The following is a 21599-nucleotide window of genomic DNA, read 5'->3' as shown; positions in this document are numbered from 1 at the left end:
GCTTTTAATGGCCCCAAAGTGGCAAAGTCTTATCCTGCTTTGATAAGAATGGGCCATTAATGGGGCGTCTGGGTGGCTCAGTCACCCCATCCAGCTCAGGTCACGATCTTGAGGTTCTTGAGTTTGAGCATTGGGCTCTGTGCTGACAGCTTGGAGCCTGGAGCCTGCTTCAGATTCTGTGTCTCCCTTGCTCTCTGCCCCTCCCCTGCTCCTCCTCTCTCTCTCAAAAATAAACAAACATTAAAGAAAAAAGTAAAAGAATGGACCGTTACTAATGATTACGTACAGAGGATGGAGACTGAGAACGCAGAACGGAGGAAATGTGGATGTAGTGTGTGAGTCCTGCAGTTCAGCCTCAGAAAACAGAGAAGGCAAAGATCGAAGCTTAAAGCTTTGGACGGTAAGGAGGAGGGAGCCAGGGCCACCTGGCAGGCAGGAGTGTCTGGCATAAGTGGGAGTTGTGCCCCACGGCAGGCACAGAGGTTTCCGTCTCCTCTAACTAAGTGTGCTAGCCGAGGCTGCCAAAGGTGGAGCTCATGGAATTACTCTGCACCCAGAGCCTGGAGGCAGGCTCACAGCAGACCAGGTTTCCTAGGAGGCACTGAATGAGGGCAGCGGACTGTTGTCAACTGCTAATTTAAAAGAGGTGGAGTGGGGAGTGAGAGAGAGAAACATATGGAGAGACAGAGGACAGAAGAAAGAAAACAGGCTGACTTGCAGATTGCAGGGTCCATGTAGATTTCAGGTTTATTGCACGGAGATAAGGGGCTGGGCGGTGAGAGGCTCAGATACAGGCGAGAGGGACATCCAGGTGGGGGGCTCTGTGGTTTTCCTGCAGGGTTATCACCAAGATGACCTTCCTCATCAGCTCGGGCTCTCCACTGACGTGCACTGCAATCTTGTCACACACCCTGGGATGCTTGGTGATGTCTGCATGGTCCAGATTTCTGGAGCCCAGACTCATGGTCATCATATAGTCATACAGATTATTCGTACTTTTCCCCTTCACACAGAGAAAAGGCTTATATGCTTTGTGTTTGATGAGACTCACCAGTAACGAGCTGGTATTTTTACACAAATGTTTTTTTTTTTTTTTTTTTTTTTTGGTTCTTAGTTCACAATGTATTTAGTACAAATGAAACATAGGAGATCTTCTAACCTATCTGTATTTCTGGCTCTGTGCCTTAAACTGATTCCCACTGTGTTATTTTTGTGAACACCAGAAATCTCAAACATGGATGAAAATAGAAACTCCCAAATCTACAGATACTGGCAGACTGTCATTAAATAAAGCTTATTTTTACTGTTAGTATGTGCTGATTACTTACACCAAGGATTCTTAAAATTGTTAATTATAGTGCTTATTGTAATGAACTTGGGCCTGGGGGGAGCTTCTCTGTTTTCAATGTCTTACCTTCCTATCCACACATTCTGGCTAAGACATCAGAATGTAGTAAAAAAGGTGTGAAACACCTTCTCCATGCCGAGATCTGTAGTAAGGGCTACTGTTTTCTGAGTTAAATCTACTCACTGTATTGTTATAAAGGAATACAAAAGCCCCTTGGTTTTTAAACATCAGTATGGTTAACTCTTAACACAGGCTTGAGCTGCACAAATCCACTTGTACTCGGATTTTTTTTGACAAATATTGCACAGTCCTATATATGTGTTTTCTCATCCTTATGATTTTCTTAATAACATTTTCCTAGTTTACTTTATTATTCACATAACATACAAAATATGTGCTAGTTGGCTATTTATGTTATCAGTCGGACCTCTGATCAACAGGAGGCTATTAGTATCAGAGTTTTGGGGAGTCAAAAGTTTATGTGGATTTTCAACTATGCAGGGGGTTGGTACCCTATTAACCCCTGTTGTTCAAGGGTCAATGAATTTAAAAACTTGCCCTTCCTGGTGAGAAACAGTAGGCCACATTTCAAAATTAAATGAATCCTCTTGAAGATGTCAGTGGCTCAGGCATGTTGAGCAGTTTAAGCCAATTAAGCCCAGGCAGCCTGCCTAGAGATTGGAGTATGAAGTGTTGAGGGGGATTAGTTAACCACCCAATACTGTCCCTCCTTTACCTAAAAGGAAGAAGCCACTAATAATCTGATAAAGTCAAATATCAGTGCATTTAAGGGGCCCAACAAGAGAAAAGATGCGAACACAGTGGGCATTTGATGATACCAACAACTCAAGAAGACAGACCTAGAGCTAAAACACAATGTAAGTATTCAAAGACAGGTAAGCATGGCTGGGACTAACACTCTATGATTTTAGAAGTAAATTAGAATAATAATTAAAGAACAGCATAGCCACTGTTGTGACCCAAATCATTGGTCTGAAGACCTCAAGGAAGAAATACCTCTAAGTGCACACACATACGCATGCACACACACAAAAACATAAGGGTGACAAGGGAAGAAAAGGGTGATAGATAAATTGAGGATATATAACATGTGGCTAATAGGTGTATTGGAAGACAAAAAGAGGTAAAAAGAATAAGCTTTCAAGTAACAGAAGAAAAATTGTCCTACCTGAGGCAAGACCTAAACCTACATGTTTTTTTTTTTTTAAATATGAAATTTATTGTCAAATTGGTTTCCATACAATACCCAGTGCTCATTCCAACAGGTACCTTCCTCAATACCCATCACCCACTCTTCCCTCCCTCCCACCCCCCATCAATGCTCAGTTTGTTCTCAGTTTTTAAGATAAACCTACATGTTGAAAAGATAATTGAAGATGAAGGTAAATGCAGTGCGGAAAGACACATTTAGGTACATTCTGTGACACTGATCAATAGCAAAGAGAAAGAGAAATTCTTAAAACCCGGCCAAAAACAAAACAAAAACAAAAGCTACCTATCAAGCAAAATGGATCAGACTGGCATGGAGCCAACCATTTGCAACACTAAGTTGGTACATGGTGGCTACAGACTATAAAATAAAAAATAACTAAAGCAAAGGAATGCTTTACTCAAAGATTTTACCCACCAGGGTGAAAAAAAGAGAAATATTTGCAGATATATACAGATTTAGAAACTATATTACCTACATAACCCATATGAAGGACATATTCAAGGAAAGAATCTAATTAAACAGTAAAGGACACTAATCACCATCAAGGAGGATGAAGAGGATAAGAGACAAGTGATGAGCAAGATGATATGGATTATGTGTTTGATGTACCTGGTAAATAAAGATTCTTGACATAGAAGAGACACATTACAGGGGAAGGTCTACTGTTCTACTGAGAATCTATTACGTGATTCTCAGCGGGAGGCACTACTACTCTAAACGGGATGAGTTTGTTCACTGTGTGCATGTGTGTGTAAGTTATTCTTTTTATAAATAAAACACAGATATATATATACAATAAATATGCAACATATCTGTGGTATTAAAATCTCATGGTTGGGGGGGTGCAGGTTTAGGGAAAAAAACGTCCAAAAAATCTCTTTAGTAAGGTGATAGAAAAAAGAAGATTGAGAAACTTTGGTCTACAACAAACAGGATAAAGAATCTCAGTAAAAATTAGACTGAGAGTTGGGAGGGCTTAAAAGAGCTAGATGAGAAAGAGTAGGCAATTATTCTGTGATGGCACAATTTATGGAGCAGTGACAGTTATAAATTGGTATGTACCAAACAACGTGGCATCTAAATATATAAAGCAAAGGCTAACAGTAATTCAATTAAAACACTACAACAATATAATACTTCAAAATATGTCTTTCACAAGTGGGTGACCTAAAAAGGAATAAATGAGAATATATGAAAATTAAATAATATTATCAATAAACTTGATTAGGTATATACATTTATACATATTTCTCATTTTATATATGAAACCCCTCAAAACAATAATTTGCTTGTCTGTAGAACATCATGAAAATCTGTTCTGTAACTGCCATTAAGAAAATTTGAACAAGGGGTGCCTGGGTGGCTCAGTCAGTTAAGTGCTTGACTCTTGATTTTGGCTCAGGTCATGACCTCACAGTTCGGTTTGTGGGTCTGAGCCCCATGTTGGGCTCTGTGGTGATAGTGTGGAGCCCGCTTGGGATTCACTCTCTGCCCCTCCCTGCTTGCACACTTACTGTTTCTTGATCTCTCTCAAAATAAATAAACTTATCTTTATATATATATTTACATAGCTTTTTTTTTTTAAAGAAAGAAAACCTGAACAAAGTTTAAGGAAGATATTCTACCAGCTTCATTCTTTTATCATAATCCAAGAAAATGAGAAACAGACAATTAACAAGCAACACATAAAACAAATCATATCTACTTGAAAATTTAACTTACTCAGATTATCTGTACATCATAGGAGAAAAGAAAAGTGAATTTCTGTATTCTCTGGAAAGCTATAAATAGGTGGGTACTTCAGAGCAAAACCATGAAATGAGGCAATATCTGGTGTCAGGGAAATTTATAACCGTAAATGTCTACAGCTTTATAAAAAATATAAAGTCATGCATAGGAATGGATAAACACAGAAGGGAACTGAATAGAGAATCCAGAAATGGTGCACACAGGATTATATCAATAACAAAGGCACTGTTTTAATTCAGTCTGAAAAAGATAAAGTGGTTAAATCTGGCACAATTGAAAAGACCCCTATATTACACCACTTAGAAAAATATGTTTTCAGGGAACATAAAAACATATCAATACTTTCAAGAAAATCTATGCAAGTATGGACAGGTATGTTCCATCTTCAAGTAGGGCAAACCTTAACCAAGCTATAGGAGGCTAAATAATGGTCCCCAAAATGTCAGGTCCTAATCTGGAGTCTGCAAATTTTATCTTATTTGGAAATAGAATCTTCACAGATATGATTAAAGATTTCGAGATGAGGTTCTCCTGGATTATTATCTGAGAAGGTCTTAAATGTAATCAGTGTACTTGTAGGAGAAAGGCAGAGAGGCAGAAGGGATTGGACACACCCAGGGGAGGCTGCCACCTGGAGACAGGGCAGAGGTGTTTGGAGATGCCAGCCTTGGAGACTGGAGGGATAGAGCCACCAGCTAAGGGGCGCTGGCAGCTGCCAGAAACTGGAAGGGGTGAGAAGTGTTCTCTTCCAGTAGTGGGGGCTGCTGGAGCCTCAGGACAGAGCACTGCTCTGCTCTGACACCTAGGTTTCAGCCCAGGGAAACTGATTTCAGACTTCTGCCCTCCGGAACCAGGAGAAAATAAATTTCTGTTGTTTTAAGCCATCTGTCTGTGGTGCTTTGTTGCTCTGGCCACAGGAAGCTAATACACAAGCTAGCTACATAGAAGCAATAAAAGATATACAGAATTACCAAAGTTAAAAAATTATACAGAAAAAGATACCACAAAGTAAGTGCAGAAACAGCAAAAATTTGGAATAGTTGCTATGTAGATGAGAAGAAGGGAGGGGCTGATAGCTGTACTCTACAAAAATGCATACAAATTAATAAGAAAAGACCAAAAGCCCAATCAAAGTTGGGCAAAGTGTGGCTATTGAACACGAAGGATGCTTCATGTAGCCAAAGAAATCACAATGCAAAGCAATACGGACATCTCTCTTTGTAAGCAGGAGACTGGAAAATATTTATGAGTGGCAACCTTTACTCCCATCGATGACTTGGGGACAGGACATTCTAACATTGCTGCCTTCCACTCAGTAACCCCACAACTAGAATGCATCCCAAAGACACATAAGCACCAAAATGTGTGTGTGTGTGATTATACATCTTAGGTATGCTGTCACCCACTGATGCACACATATATACACACATACATGTACACATGTATCTATATGTGCACATAAAGTTTCAATCAAAGTGTAAAAGGGTGGATGACTGATATTAAACGATTGATGACACAGTTACTAGAAAACAAGACTAGGATTTATCTTAAGCCATGATGTCCTTTTAAAGCAATACACTTGCCTTGATTTTTTTCTTTCTTTTTTTATATGAAATTTATTGTCAAATTGGTTTCCATACAACTCCCAGTGCTCATCCCAACAGGTGCCCTCCTCAATACCCATCACCCACCCTCCCCTCCTTCCCACCCCCCATCAACCCTCAGTTTGTTCTCAGTTTTTAATAGTCTCTTATGGTTTGGCTCCCTCCCTCTCTTTTTTCTTTTTTGATTTTTTTCTTTAATTTATGATTTAAGAGACAAAACCATATATGCATGGATCCCGTCTTGACTCAATTTCCTATTTATTTAGCCAATTAATTAAATTATCTTCAAGATTGATCACTTATTTACTTACTATCTTTGCTGAAATTTTCAGCACTAAATAGCTGAAAATTTTTTTCATTTATTTTTAAGTTTATTTATTTTTGAGACAAAGACAGCATGCACGGGTGAGGGACAGACAGAGAGGAAGAGAGAGAATCCCAAGCAGGCTGCACGTTGTCAGCACAGAGCTTGACTCAGGGCTCGAACTCACAAAACTATGAAATCACGACCTAAGCCAAAACCAAGAGTCATATGCTTAACCAACTGAGCCACCCAGGTGCCCTTCTTTTTTTCACTGAGAAAAATTACTGAAATCTTATTTACTTACTATACTTACTGAAATATCTAAAGATTGCCAGGGATATAAATATATTATTTGTACATTTGTCATCATCAGCTTTTATTCTCAAATAAAAGGACCCCCAGAACAGGGAGAAGTGTCTTTTAAGCAATTTCATTCAACACATTTACTGGATGCTTGCTAAGTGCCAGGACCTTCATAAGTGCTGGAGATAAATGATAAGTAGGTAAATACAGCCCAGTGTGTCAGATGTCAGGGTCGAGACCTAGAGACAACGCAGCAGGGGCACTAATAACCCTAAGGCACAGCCTAAGGCACACAGGGAAAGTTCCCCAAAGGAGGGGAGGAAAGAAAAGAATGTTCCAGGTGGGGACCTGAGGCCTGAGAACTAAGTAGGAGGGTCTCGTAAGCCTGGGCGGAATTTGGTCCATGTCTGGAAAGCTCCGTGGATCTCCAAAGGATTTTACATACGGAAGCACATCATTGAATTTCTGTTCTAAAAGAAAATTTTGACTGCAAATCGGAGAAGGACGGGTACAGGGCAGGGCTGGAGGCCGAACACAGCAATCAAGTCAGTATGTGGTCCGGTGAGAGACACGGAGTTGTGTCAGTGGCAGCCAGAACGACGGAAAGATCTCATGTGTCGCCAAGATGGCACAGTGACAGACTCCATGGCGAGGTGTGGGCTTGCGGGAGACAGCACAGCCAGGAAAGGTGGCCAGAGGCCCCAGCAGCTCTCTGGACGTGTCTGCGGGACATGGAACTCCTCATCTGAAGGGAGAAGATGCTGGCCTAGGAATCAGCTCACCAATGTCCTGAGGTCATGGATCAGTCACAGATTTGGGAAGTCAGTGCCATTGGCCCCCCAGCTGAGTGGAGAACAGTCGTTTTGTGGGCCAGGAGCAGCAAGCATCACCCGCCTGGTGCCAGGGGTGAGTATCTGCTATGCAGGCATGCAGCCTGCTGCTCCATTCATTAACCCAGGTTCCATCCCACTAAGGGGCTTAATTATTCTGAACAGTTCCTCATCGAGGCCTTGCCTAACGATGGTAAGATATGCAGACAGTGGGTAGCAGCACAGCCACCCCTCCTCAGGGGCAGATAGATGAAGAGACACAAATGAGCTCATCCTACCAATCATGGGCCACAAAACAGCAAGGGATTAATATCAGCAGTGGCATGTTTGAAACAGGGACCTGGGCTCTGAATTCCTACAGTAGCTGGAAAGTAGCTTTGGGGTTCTCCAGCATCCACTCCGGCTGCAAAGGGCAGGTGGACAAGGTCATCTCAGCAGTGTGATCGGCTGTGTCCGGAAAAGTGTGGACGGCACGGCTTGTCAGCACCGCTGTGCAGAAAAGGCGGGTGTGATGGGCAAGGGAGGGATGCATGGTATACACCAGATACTCCAGCTCTCCCACAGTCACTTGTTCTGAGGGGACAGCGGGCCCCACATTGAACGGAGACAGAATTCCTTCAGATCCTTACTCGTGACAACCCAGCTCCCCCTGTAACATAACCATGAGGGTGTCCTACACGCTCCCTGAAAATCCCTCCATCTGAAGAAAGAAGCCCAGCCTCCTTAGCCCTCTGACCCTACCTTTTCTATTTTTTTTAAGATATTTATTTATTTTGGGGGAGAGGGCAAATGGGGTAGGGATAGAGAGAGGTGGATAGAGGATCTGAATCAGGCCCCACACTGACAGGCTGACAGCAGTGAATCCGATGTGGGGCTCGAACTCACGAACTGCGAGATCATAATGAGGTCGGATGCTCAACTGACGAAGTCACCTGGGTGCCCCATGACCCCACTTCTAAGAACTGACCCCAGGTGAATGAGTAAAAAGAAAATGTTTTGCACAGAGATATTTATAGTAGCAGAATTTATTCAGAAAGAGAAAAATTAAAAAAAAAATACATTAAATGTCCAATAATAAGGAGTTCTATAAATTTAATCTGGTCCATCTACAACATTGGATATTATACAGCCAATGTAAAATAACGTTTACCAATAACATGAGAAAGGGCTTCCAGTGTAATGTCAAGATCAAAATTAAGATATAAACTTTACATAATATGAGCATATGTATGTACTTATGCATAAAATACCAAACTTAAAAAAAGTTTTATTGATGGTCACATGGATGATTTTGTTTTTCTTTATTTCTCTGTAGTTTCCAAATTTTCTTTCTTTTTTTTTTTTTTAATGTTTATTTATTTTTGAGACAGAGAGAGACAGAGCATGAACAGGGGAGGGGCAGAGAGAGAGGGAGACACAGAATCTGAAACGGGCTCCAGGCTCTGAGCTGTCAGCACAGAGCCCGACGCGGGGCTCGAACTCACGGACCGCGAGATCATGACCTGAGCCGAAGTCGGACGTTTAACCGACCAAGCCACCCAGGCGCCCCTCCAAATTTTCTGTAGTGAGAAGCTATTTCTATTATAATGAGAAAAAAAATCCAACTGATTCTTTCTAAAACAAAGTTGCAAAAACATAAACTGGCCATACACAGGAAATGCAGCAAGGAGGTCTAGACACAAAACAATCAAGCCTTTTAGGTAAACAAAACTAAGATAAGACAATTTTAAGAAAAAAACATTTTTTAATCCAAATAACTGGGAAGAGTATCTTTGGGTTCATGATTTATTCATGCCTATATGATTGGATTTTAAAAGAATCACAGAGGTTAAACTCTCGCTAATCATAGTGCTTATGAGTTTATATCAGAATGATGATTTCCCTTGGAAATATATTGGAAAGCAAGCAAGAGCATAATTAGGATTGCTCAACAGATGGGGAAACAGAAGCACAGTGAAGCAGCAGGAAGTTACCAAGAAAGAACAGCACCAAGGGAGAACCAGAAGCCATAGGAGCCAGAGAGCTCACTGGGCCACCAAGAGCCAAGGACAGCCTTCCCGGCCTGCTTGGTGCTGCTTTAGCATTCCGCATTGCCAACGGTGATTTCTCCAGCAACTCCACTATACTTTGAGTTCCACAAGGGGTGGGGACCACTGCTTATTTGGTTTCACATCTCCAGCAAACAGCGCGGTACCGTACTAATTATCTGTGCAATAAAGGCACACACAAAATCGCTTTGTGGCCACATTTCAAATGCAAGAATGCTAATTTATAAGCATCTGCTGAGTGTTGACTTTGTGGAAGAGGGAAAAAGATGCTACTTTGCAAGAAGGAGACATCCTTTCCATCAGGTGATGCTATTTTCATGCTGACACTGAACACCGGGAGCTTGACTGAAATAATATTTAGCCTAGAGATGAGAGGGCTGAAGAGGGATCTACTGTTTCCAATCCCAAGGCAACTACTGGGCTCCCTTCTCTTCCTGACCACATGCTAGACAATAAAGCTACAGGAATAAACATGGCACATGGCCTGGAGTCCAGGACGGTGTGGAATATTCCAGTAGAAGTTGCCACCATTTTATATCATCACTGAGAGAACAACTGGAATTAACGGGATTTGTTCATCATGTTACTGAAACACAGAACATTGGATGACAATCCTGGTGGGAAGGCACCAATGTGGCCCAGCCGTCAAATCTAGAAGCATCAAATCACTGTTTATTAGACTGGGGTGCTTTTAGGCAGCGATACTCAATCCTGGCTGCCTAACAGAACCACCATTATAACAGTATCAAAGCCTGGCCCCCTCCCCAGACACTCTAATTTTAGTGTTTTGGGGTGACCTGGGCATCTATATGTTCCAGAAGCTTTCCTGGTGATTCTGACAGGTAGTCATGGTTGAACACTGCCCTACTGGGGGAGGAGGGGGAGAATCTACCTGAAAACATACACATTTCGCTTTCTTCTTTCTTCACCGAAACCCCGAAGAACTTGAATTAGTATCCTGAGTAGAATTATCTCAACCCCCTTGAATAGAAGTTGAGAATGTGACAGACATCTTAAAGTTATTCCCGCTCTCAGGTTACATAGAAAGCAGGCATCCACTAAGTAAATGTACAACTAAATGTCCCGCACCAGGAAAACAAAAATGAAAGTGAAAACAGAAACTCTCTTTTATGAGCTCCATTATTTGTTGTTTTACAAACATTATCTAAATCAGATTTATAAACCCATCCAAAGAGACTGGCATTATTATACCCGTTTTATAGATGAGTTAATTGAGGATCAGATGGGTCATGACATTTACCTAACGTGGCCACAACTACTAAATTACTGGTCATGTCACACAGATTTGCTGCCAAACCCTGTGATCTAGATTATGTGCCTCCTGAACAATGCTGCTTATTTGTCTTTTCTACAAAACCAAACTCTGAGAACTGAAAATAAACAAAATAATGAATTCTAAACTGAGCCAAAAAACAGAGCAGTAGTATGCATCCTAATCTTGTTTCCATTCATTTATACATGTTTTATTTTTCTCTCTAGCCCTGTAAAAACATACAAAACAGACAAGAGTTGGCCACGATATAGTAGAAATGCATGCAAGCCCTCAGATCCGCATCAAAACAAGGGATAAAATGTGTGTTCTTCGTGTTGAATAGGATGCCACTTTCTCTGGCTGTCTCACACCAAGTTACTAGTTACAAGGCACCAACCTCTTAATTGCAACAGGCTCAAAGAATTTCAGTTACTTAAAGAATCCAGTCTCCACCAACCACACTCCTCTCCTTTCAGACATAGTAAAAAGCAGGAATTGTTGTAATTCTATTTTTCCTAGATAACAAAACAAAAAAAAAAACCCAGTACAAAAAGAAATTCTTATTAAATATTATGATGAGGCTGCAAGATTTTTGGGTACCTTTCTCAGACTTTCACACTGGCAAAAACAGGATTCTCTTGGTTCCAGAAATACCCCTGTGTTGCAAAGTGGACACTGTTTGTCTACACGATCAATGAATGAACAGCATCCTTCACCAGACTTGGGGGAGGGAGTGGACCTGCCTTGGGACAGGAGGGGTGGAACGAAAGGAAGAATGGAAAGATGGTGGAGACTGGAGAACACAGAGCCATAGCTGACCCCTCCAGACTGCAGGCTTCCTAGGAGGCCTCGAAACACAGTGATTCTAATAGAAAATGTTAATAATGCTATTTACGAAAAAGTCGTGAACGTAGCTATAAAAGACATGCGACAAGGAAGAGGTTTCCAAGTTAGGTAAAGCGAAAGCCTTTGTCTGTTGGTTAACCTACATCTATAGAGTCAGTTAGGAAGAATACTGCTAGCAAGGAATGAGTGGTCTAGAAGATGTGACCCATGCGAGTCACACTCACATGCAGCTGCCTTGCCCATGACAGCAAGGTGTGGCCCACCAGCATCAAGGGGAGATCTCTCAATGTTGCCTGGGTATAGGAGTCTTCAACTTAAAACAAAAACAAGGAGAGGGGCACCTGGGTGGCTCAGTTGGTTAAGTATCTGACTTCAGCTCAGGTCACGATCTCATGGTTCGTGGTTCGAGGACGTTTGGCTCTGAGCTGATGGTGTGGAGCCTGCTTGGAGCCTTCTCTCTCTCTCCTTCTCTCTCTGCCCCTTCCCCACTTGCTCTCTCTTTCTCTCTCAAAATAAATAAACTTTAAAAACAAAACAAAATAAATAAAACAAAACAAGGAGCAGAAAACTAGCCAAGTGACCAACCAACAAAAATCAGAAATGGCTATAGGTTTGAGAAGACCACATTACTTCCATGGATTCAAGATTTAAGATGTCAGTGTCCAGAGATACATGTGTATATGTGTGCACACGCGCATGGATGAGTGTAGATAAGCAGATGGGTGATAGCAAGACTTTGCGTAGCTATGTGTTTGTGTAAAGACTTGTGCTTAAAAAATGGAAGTTACAATAATTTGCATAATCCTTATCTACCCAGGGCTTTACATTTAAAAAAAAAATTTTAATGTTTATTTATTTTTGAGAGAGAGAGAGAGAGAGAGAGAGAGCACTCGCGCAAGTTGGGGCAGAAGAGAGAGGGAGAGACAGATTCGGAAGCAGGCTCCAGGCTCTGAGCTATCAACATAGAGCCCGATGCGGGGCTCAAACTCATGAACTGTGAGATCATGACCTGAGCCGAAATCAGATGCTCAACCAACTGAGCCACCCAGGCATCCCAAGCTTTACATTTTTAGAAACGATATGTTTCTTTCTTAATTTTACTTGGTAACCACCCCAGTTTCCAGCACAGTGAAAAGCACATAATAAGAACTCATTATTTGTTAGTAAAATTAAACTGATTGGAATGAGAGTTGCAGTGTGTACACAAATAACATTTGTGAGAATAAACGCATAATAAGATGGCCAAACACTGTTCCGTATCCTTCACAGATCTTAACTAGTGTGATCTGCACAACTTACGAGATATGTACGCTCTATGACCCTGATGTTGCTGCTGAGGAAATCAAGGCCTACAGAGTTCAGCATCTCACTCAAAGTCACAAGGCTGATAAAAGTAGATAAAGAATTAAGTAGATAAAAAGGAACCTGAGCTACCCCTTCCTCATTCACCTCTAGAGTCTGCCTACCAACCACAGTCTAGAGACAGGATCCTGGCTTGTGTTCCCCCAAACCACCCGTGGATCACTGAACTTTCATTCATGTTACTCATGAAATTGAGCGAATACCATTACATTTTCTAAATCATAATTTTTCAAAATTGTGATGTCTCATCAATTGGCAATCATGACTCACTGCCGATGAATAACTAATTGATTTCACATAAATGCATCTCTTAAAGATTCAGTTGCGGGAGCTCATTAATTATTTTATTTGGTTTCTCACAGTGAACTCACAGAGAACAGGTTTGTTTGTCCCCCCACCCCTCCCCCAGGGAATTAGGTAGCTCTGAAATCATCAAGTCACATTTCCTGGCTTTTCCTGAATAGTCTTGATTTCATAAATCCCCATCATTTTATCCTATAAATTAGGAATCCCATTGTCCTAAAAATTTCAGTATTTCAGGGTCTAAACTCACCATCTGGACAGAAAGAAACAAAATCCTTTGCCCAATTTAAAATTTTCATTAAATTTTAAAATATGGTAACCATGGAACTATAGACCTCACTAGCCCTTGCCATCCATGGTTTCATACAGAGAAAAGTTACCCACCAATTTCCTTCCACACATAAAGAAGCAAATAAACACAACACCCAAGTGCAAGATGGAAAAGACAATATGAATTTTTCAGGGTAGGAATTAAAACAGCAACCTCTTGGGACTACAGACTGAAAATGCATTTTTAATGAATATGTCTGTTTCCACACACACACACACACACACACACACGGCTGGCACTTATCATCCTGGTGATAACGACCGTCACTCAGTCTTATAAAATTGCTTCTCATCCAGAAAAGACACAGAGGTCATGTGCCATGTTTATCTGTGTCTCTTTTCTGCCGAGCTGGGGCCTGCCTGACACCAGCTGACCATTCCTCAGGGCATTCCTCATTCCTTACATTTGTATTATAATAAGTAGATGGGCCAACTCTCAGTTGTCCTGTTTATCTATGGGTCATTTGTGGTTTCCACATTGGACTTTTCAGACTCTGTTTGTTTGACTATTTTACTCCTCTTAAAACTATTTTCTTTTAAAAAATATATTAGTGGAAAATAAGCTGTGAACTGGGCCAATTTTCGTTATACTAGAACATCTTAAAAAAATTTTTTTAGGGACCCCTGGGTGGCTCAGTCAGTTAAGCGGCCGACTTTGGCTCAGGTCACGATCTCACGGTTTGTGAGTTCAAGTCCTGCAACGGGCTCTGTGCTGACAGATCAGGGCCTGGCGCCTGCTTCGGATTCTGTGTCTCCCTCTCACTCTGCCCCTGCTCTGCTCATGCTCTGTCTCTCATAAATAAATAAATGTTTAAAAATATTTAAATGTGTTCACTTGGGTAATTAGGGTGTGCTTTTGTGTGTGTGTGTGCAATAAGCCAAGCAATGACTACATTCCAATATTTATAAGGTCTTGGTAAAAATAAAAGCATGCTCACAGGTCCAAAGATTGGTCACACAAACTCTGAAATAAAAATTTTTTTGCCAATTTTAAATAGTTGTACTTAGAACGTTGCATTTCCTACTTACAATACTGAGCTTATAAAGTACAATGAGATTTCTTTTCCCTGTGCACATATTACAGATTCATAGATCAAGAATGCTCTGCTATTTACTACAGCAGCTCAACTTGAAAGCTGCCATGAATTTGCTACAAATTTGCGTCCTTCAGTGTTTTGTGTGGAACAATGCTAAATGTCAAATCCAGAGTCTGGAAACTCCTATTGTATTTGAAAGATGAGATTGGGTAAAATTTCATTCAAAATAGGCTTTCAGCCAGTACCTTTGTTTTTTGGGAACGGTAACACTTAATGGCCTGAAGAGAACAGAATCTGGGTCCTTAAAGTGTACCCAAAGAGAAACAGTTGGTAGTAAAGACTAGGTTTCCAGGACCTGGTTTCCTTGCCCCGCTCCCGACCTCTGCGCAATTACCCTCTGTTGTCAGGATGGGAGGGGAGGACAGAAGGGAACCAGCTTCTTGCAAAATAATCTTTAAGCCCAAGGGGTACTTGGGTGGCTCAGTCAGTTTAAGCATCTGACTTTGGCTCAGGCCATTATCTTGCAGTTTGTGAGTTCAATCCCTGAATTAGGCTGTCTGCTTGAGCATAGAGTCTGCTTTCGATCCTCTCCCTCCCTCTCTCTCTCTCTGCCCCTCCCCTACTCTCTCTCTCTTTTCCAAATATAAATAAAAATTAAAAAAAAAAAGCCCAAGACATATGGTATTTAGACAAGTTCTTCTGGGTCCCTTTACAAACCGCTCTAGTGGTCGAGGATTGCATGAGGGAAGGTGAGAAATGGAGCCAGTCACCAAGCACCATTTCTATGCCATAGGCTCGCTCTCTCTTTTTTATGGATTTTTTTCTTTTATGATTTCCCTATTCATCTTAGTGCAATAGATTCAACTCTGCTAGCATGTCAGCTCCAAGGAAGGGATCTTGAGTTTGTCCGCTGGTGTATCCCATACGCCCTCAACAGGGCCTGCACACCGGAGACCTCAGTCATATTTGACTGCTTGCTTCCCTCCTTTGACTCCCAACGGGGTCAAATGCGATCACTTTGAAGACATAAATACCTTGAAAATACGTTATAAATCTAGGAACTTCCCCTTTCATTTATACTTTTTGTCTCCAGGCTGATGCCTGGGTTGAGTTGCCAGCACACAAACCTGTTTGTAGACTCATGTTTCCTGGTGTGGCTTGTAGGTTCTAGGGAAGTGTGGTGCCCACATAAAATGCTAGCACTTCTGTTGGCCAGAGGTAGGCAAGGTGGACTTTCTAGTTTGTATCACCTATTTTTGTTGTGGTGGTGGTTCTTTCACTTGTTTTTTTTTTTTTTTTTAAATTGAAGTATAGTTGACATGTAATATTCTAGGGCAACTATGATATTCTAGTAGTTTCAGGTGCACAACATGGTGATTCAACACTTCTCTCCATTATGAAATGCTCCCCATGACAAAAATAGTAGCATCTGTCACTATACACCGTTATTATAATATTATTGACTACATTTCCTATGCTATACTTTATATCTTCATGACTTACTTATTTTCTACCTGCAAGTCTGTGGGAGCTTGGGTGGCTCAGTGGGTTAAGCATCCAACTCTGGTTCCAGCTTGGGTCATGATCTCATGGCTTCGTGGGTTCAAGCCTCACATGAGGCTCTGTACTGGCAGCATGGAGCCTGCTTGGGATTCTCTCCCTTTTCCTCTCCCTGCCCTCCCCCTACTTGCACGGTCTCTCTCAAAATAAATAAATTATATATATACACATATAATATATAATATATAATATTATATACACATATATATACACATATAATATATATATATATACACATAGAATATATAACTGCAAGTCTGTACCTCTTATTCCTCTTCACCTATTTTGCCCATCTCCTCACCTTAATGACCACAGTCCACACCTGGTGTTCAACCAATGGGGAATGAATGCATGGTATTTCTCAGCATCATCACTTGGCCATTTGGTCCAGTGCCCTGGACCAGCGGAAGAGGACATTCACTGCCTTGCTGAGGAAGGAGCCCTCCAGATGGTGCTGTGAACCTCATTCTTTCCTACGGATCCCCACTCCCCACAGGGCATGTCTCCCAGCCAAGAACAGGCAGGGGTGGGACAGCTGTTCACTAGATCACTCTCACAGCCTGCTTGCACCCATTTAATCTGCACAGCAAGCAAAGCCCCTCCATCCTTCACGTCTGCACGTGTAGAGCTTTCCCGGTGAAGACGCAAAGAAATGACACTCAACACTGCAGAAAACTGAATGGTTTTAATCTGCAGGGTGCCTGGTGTTGTTAGTGTTCCAAGAGGCACAAAGAGGCATCTCTTTGGCAGGAGCTCTATGCCTCTACCCGAAGATATCGGTTCTAACTGGATGTCATCCTAAAGGGCACTGTGTGAGTTCAATAACAGCCAGGTTACTGGCAGCAAATTGAAAATTTCCATTGTTGCCAGCAGGCCAGCTGTTGGAGTGAATGGAATGAAGCTTCCAGGCGTGATCTTTCCACATCCACAATGCCCACCTTAATTCACTCTGAAGTCACGCAACGAACAAGTATTCTCTCCTTGACCAAAGTCTAACCGGCCTTCTTTGGGCCCTCTTCTCCACCAGGCTCAAACTTGTCTTACAAAAACTGCAGGCTCTCAGCAAGATGATTTCATCAGTACCCCCTTGCCCCCCGACATCCCCCCACATCCTCGCTCATTAAAAGGCTTGAACAAAATGCTAACAGTTCCTAACACCTCAAGGCCACAATCCCAGGATGACCCTGGCCCTCTTAAAGTGCCTGCTTGGGAAAGCTCAACATTGCCAAAAGAATGCACTGTTTGTTCTGCTGACACCTGATGGGAGGGTCCCTGTCTCCCAGTCTCTGTGTGGGAGGGTAGGAGCCCAACTTTGACAAGCACCAGTTTGCAAACCCAGATGATTTTCCTATGGACCAACCCCCTCCCCCACTTTTTAGAAACTTCTACTTCCCTGATCCCATTCAAGCCCCTGCCATCTTCCCTCATCCCCCAATCTCTCATTCCCCTGCAAAATGCTGTCATCTCCGTACAAATCTGAGTTCAGTTCACTCGGACCCTCCTTCCTATTGCAAAAATACATTAATGATTTAAATTTGTCCTTACCACTTTAACCAGTGTCTGGCTTTGATCGTGTCTAGCATAATCCATTCAACAACTACTCAGCAAATATTTACTGAGCACCTAGTATGTGCCCAGCACCATACTTGGCATGGTTATGCAAAATAGACATGGAACCTCATTCATCCATTTCACCACTGCTCTGTGAAAGGTACTGAATACTGACCATGAACTATGACACAACCTTTCTGTGACCCGCTTCTTTCCCAATAGTGTGAACACCTAGGTTGATTTACTGGGCTTATAGAACAAGAGGGCCAAATGGGGATGGGGTAGTTCAGAACTTTTCAATTGTTTCTGAGTCTATGAACCCGCTGGGGATCTTGCTGAAATGGAGAATCTGGTTCAAGTAGGGCTAGGGTGGATCCTGACATTGTGCATTTCTTATAAGCTCCCAGGTAATAAAAATGCTTCTGGTCCCAGGGCCAAACTTTGAGTAGTAAGAATTTAGGTCACACCTGAAGGACAAGGATGAAAGGTCAGATTAAAAGCAAAGAAAGGCCAGAGGTCCTCAGGAGGCTCTTGAGAATCATGTCCATCTTACTGTCCATCCAGAGACTCTACGTTACCTATAAGGCCATGTGAGTTCCTCTGTTCCACTGGTTTGAACCACCACACACCTCCCCCAGAGCTGGCAAGAACTACCAGGTGCTCAGCTTACTGCCTCGGTCTCAGAATCACCTTGAATCCTGCAAAGGAATTTAATGGGCACGCATGGAGAATGCTGCAGGTTCCCTGGGACCTCCAAGCCCAAACAAGTCCCAGTCTAGACTTATTACAGGAATCCTGGAAGCCAACCAAGATTGAGCGCAGCGTCAGAGAGAAATGGTAGCTACTGAGGAAAAATAAAGACACTTAGAAAAGATCACTTTGTAGTTGGGGAGAAAAATCCATCATTCAGGGACATAGCATATCAGAAAAGAGTTCATCTAGATCACCAAGTCTAAGAGTTAGTACAAATCTTTCCATTGAGTGTTTGATACACCTAGCTCTTCAGGGGTGCCCACGAGGTGAAGGGGAGCTGTTGATTGACCAGGCTCACACAACATGGTCCATGGCTCACCGATTCAAACTAAAGCTTGCAGTTCCTGGTCAATGCAGTGGCTAAGAACTGGTCTTGTCAACGGCTAAGGAAAGACAAGTTGAACTATCTTTTGCTCACAATATCCAACCTGCTACAGCAAATTGTTTCCAAAGTTGGTTGCCAACAATCTCCCCTTCCTGAATAGGCATGCTCCTCCTGGAATCTCCTGTCCCTCTGCTGGACGTGGGATGGCCTTATGATTTGCTTTGACTAACACAAAGTAGCCAAAGTAATGTTCTAGGAATCCAGGAACTCAGAGATCTTGCAATTTCCACTTTGCCCTCTTGGGATCCAGCTGTCCTATAAAAAGCCCGGGTTAGATTACTGAATGTGATGAGTGTCTACTTGGGAGGGGGCACGATTCAGTCCAGCTTCAGCCACTGTCCCAGCTCAACCCACCTGTAAGGGTGATCCCATCTAGCACTATTAGAGCAAAAGCTATGCAGTCTGTTCATGGAATCATAGGAAATAATACTTCATAAGTTTTTGGCTCGTTTGTTTCACCACAACAGGGAATTGAAATAAAAACTAGTGAAGCAAAAATGTAAAGCATGTGGCACTATCTTTGGGATTGGGTGGCTGTGGATGCTGGGCTCTCATTCTCCCTCAAGGCTGGAGGAACAGTAAAGAAATACCTTCTGGGCCCTGAGGAAGTAATGGTGGGATGTTTGGCCATACGACTGCCTGTGTAAAGTAGAGAATAGAAAGGGGGACTAATGGGTTTGTGGACCTGGATAAGGAGATCGATCAGGCAGGTCATCAAAGTATTAGTGGTATATGGTAAACTTTGAGACAATGTAGAATCTAGAACAGTCTCTCAATTCAGCAAAATATTCTCAAAGTTAGAAATGACCTTAGGGTAAATATGAAATGACAGATACAACGGTAAGATTCCCTGTCAAGACCTCAGGAAGACTAACAGTGGCAGGCGGTTCAGAGGCCCCCTTGGTCAGAGGAAGGGCTCTCGGCAATTTTAAAGGTCAGGTCCTGAAGCACCTTGAGTCACAGTCCAAAGTAGAGAAGACCCACTGCCAGCTATCTGTGGGTCAGGGTTTTTGTTAACAGAGTGGTTTACGACTGGATACATACTAAGTCTACAAAGGTTTAAGGGACTGTACCATTTTTGGTCTAAAAAAGGACAGAGATGGTTTAAAATGAACAGAGGTCTCTGGGGCCTCAGATTTCTAGCAGCAGAAAGTCAACTGAGAAAGTGGGAAGAAACACAAGCTATTTTTTATGGAAAAGAAAAACCAACACAGAGGGGAGCAAAGAGCTTCTGCGATCCATAGACTAGGAAAGCACCCCCAGGGAGAACTAGGTCCTAGCCCAGCAGCATCACCTGCTCCCCCAGCTCAGAAGACTGGGCTGAATTTCAAAACTGCTATGGACTCAGGACTGGTCTGTGCTCTCCATTCTCCCTGTTAGACAAAAGTATCTGTTGTAGTTATCTCATCTCTGCCTCACTGTTGGGAGCATGTATTGGGAAGCATGTGTCTGGTCTTTTACTTCACAGGTTTCCAAATCAAGAGGAGCCCACTTGAGGAGCATTGTCCCGATCAGGACCTGAGGCAGACGAGAGGATCCTGGACTTCTAGCCTTTGTTGTAAAGGGACGAATGTTTGGGGGTGGGTGGTGAGGAGTGCATTTTGTATGTGGAAGAGATATGGATTGCTATGGCCGGAGTGGACTGTGGTGTATAATTTCCAAGGAAGCCTGTCAATAATCTTCCTCATTCCTGGTTAGATGCCCTAACTCTCACCCTGGATCGTGACTTGCTTTGACCGACAGAATTGGGTGGAAGCAGCTTGGATCCCAGAGCCCGTGTCTTAAAAGGCCTCATACTTTCTGCTTTGGGCCTTTTAGGATATAAACACCCCGTAAAAAGTTCAGGTTAGTTTACTGTGTGATGAGAGACATACAGAGAGGGGCCCAGGTGACCCCCAGACATTCCAATCGCTCCTAGGTAAGAGGCTGGGAATGTGAATAAAGTCCTCTTGGATCCTCCAGTCCCAGTCAAGTCATCCCAACCGACACTATGTGAATTAGAGACGAGTTCTTTCTGCTAAATACTGCCAAGAATCATGAAGAATTAAGTGAGTGTTATTTGTGATATCATTAAGTTTTGGAATGATATATGCAGCAACAAATCCCTGACACACCTGTGTAAACAAGAGAGGTAGAAAAGTGCGGAACACAATCAAGAAATTTACTCAGTTCTTCTTTAGCACGCCTTTGTGGGTTTTGCTTGTTTTTACCTATTATCTGATATCCTGTAACTTTAAAATAGTATAATTGAGGGGTGTCTGGGCGGCTCAGTTGGTTAAGCATCCTACTTGATTTCAGCTCAGGTCATGATCTCGCGGTTCGTGAGTTCGAGCCTCACGTCAGGCTCTGCACTGACTATGGAGAGCCTGCTTGGGAGTCTCTCTCTCAACCTCTCTCTCTGCCTCTCCCCTGTTCATGCTCTGTCTCTCAAAAATAAATAAATAAACTTAAAAAACAATAATATAATAGTACAATTGAATAAAAGATTTCCAAGCACCAATGAGGTAGTGATTATAGGCTAAAATGCCAACACACATTACACACAGCAACAAAACTGATTTCATCCTTGCCCAATAATATAAAACTAATATAATAATAATATAAAAGCCAAGAATATAAAACTACACTGGGAAGTTTGATTCCACTATTAAAAAAAAAAAGTTGGCTCTGGGTCCTTAAGGCGAATTATGACACTGATTAACCAAATAAATGCCTTGGCAGGCAGGCACGGAGTTAGCACCACAGGCATGCAGGTTGTGCACAGCAGAATTCTGGGTGT

The 21599-nt window shown here is 42.2% G+C and overlaps 1 protein-coding gene across 1 annotated transcript in view; it reads right to left on the bottom strand.

The window, feature by feature from the left end:
• Positions 1-21599, bottom strand: part of PLD5 (phospholipase D family member 5) — a 381286-nt gene that overhangs the window by 165724 nt on the left and 193963 nt on the right. The gene's annotated exons all lie outside the window — the stretch shown is intronic.

Source organism: Panthera uncia, chromosome F1 (assembly GCF_023721935.1).
Source record: "Panthera uncia isolate 11264 chromosome F1, Puncia_PCG_1.0, whole genome shotgun sequence".
NCBI lineage: Eukaryota > Metazoa > Chordata > Mammalia > Carnivora > Felidae > Panthera > Panthera uncia.
The sequence above is the reverse complement of the archived record's forward strand: the minus strand, read 5'-3'. Positions and strand labels throughout refer to the sequence as shown.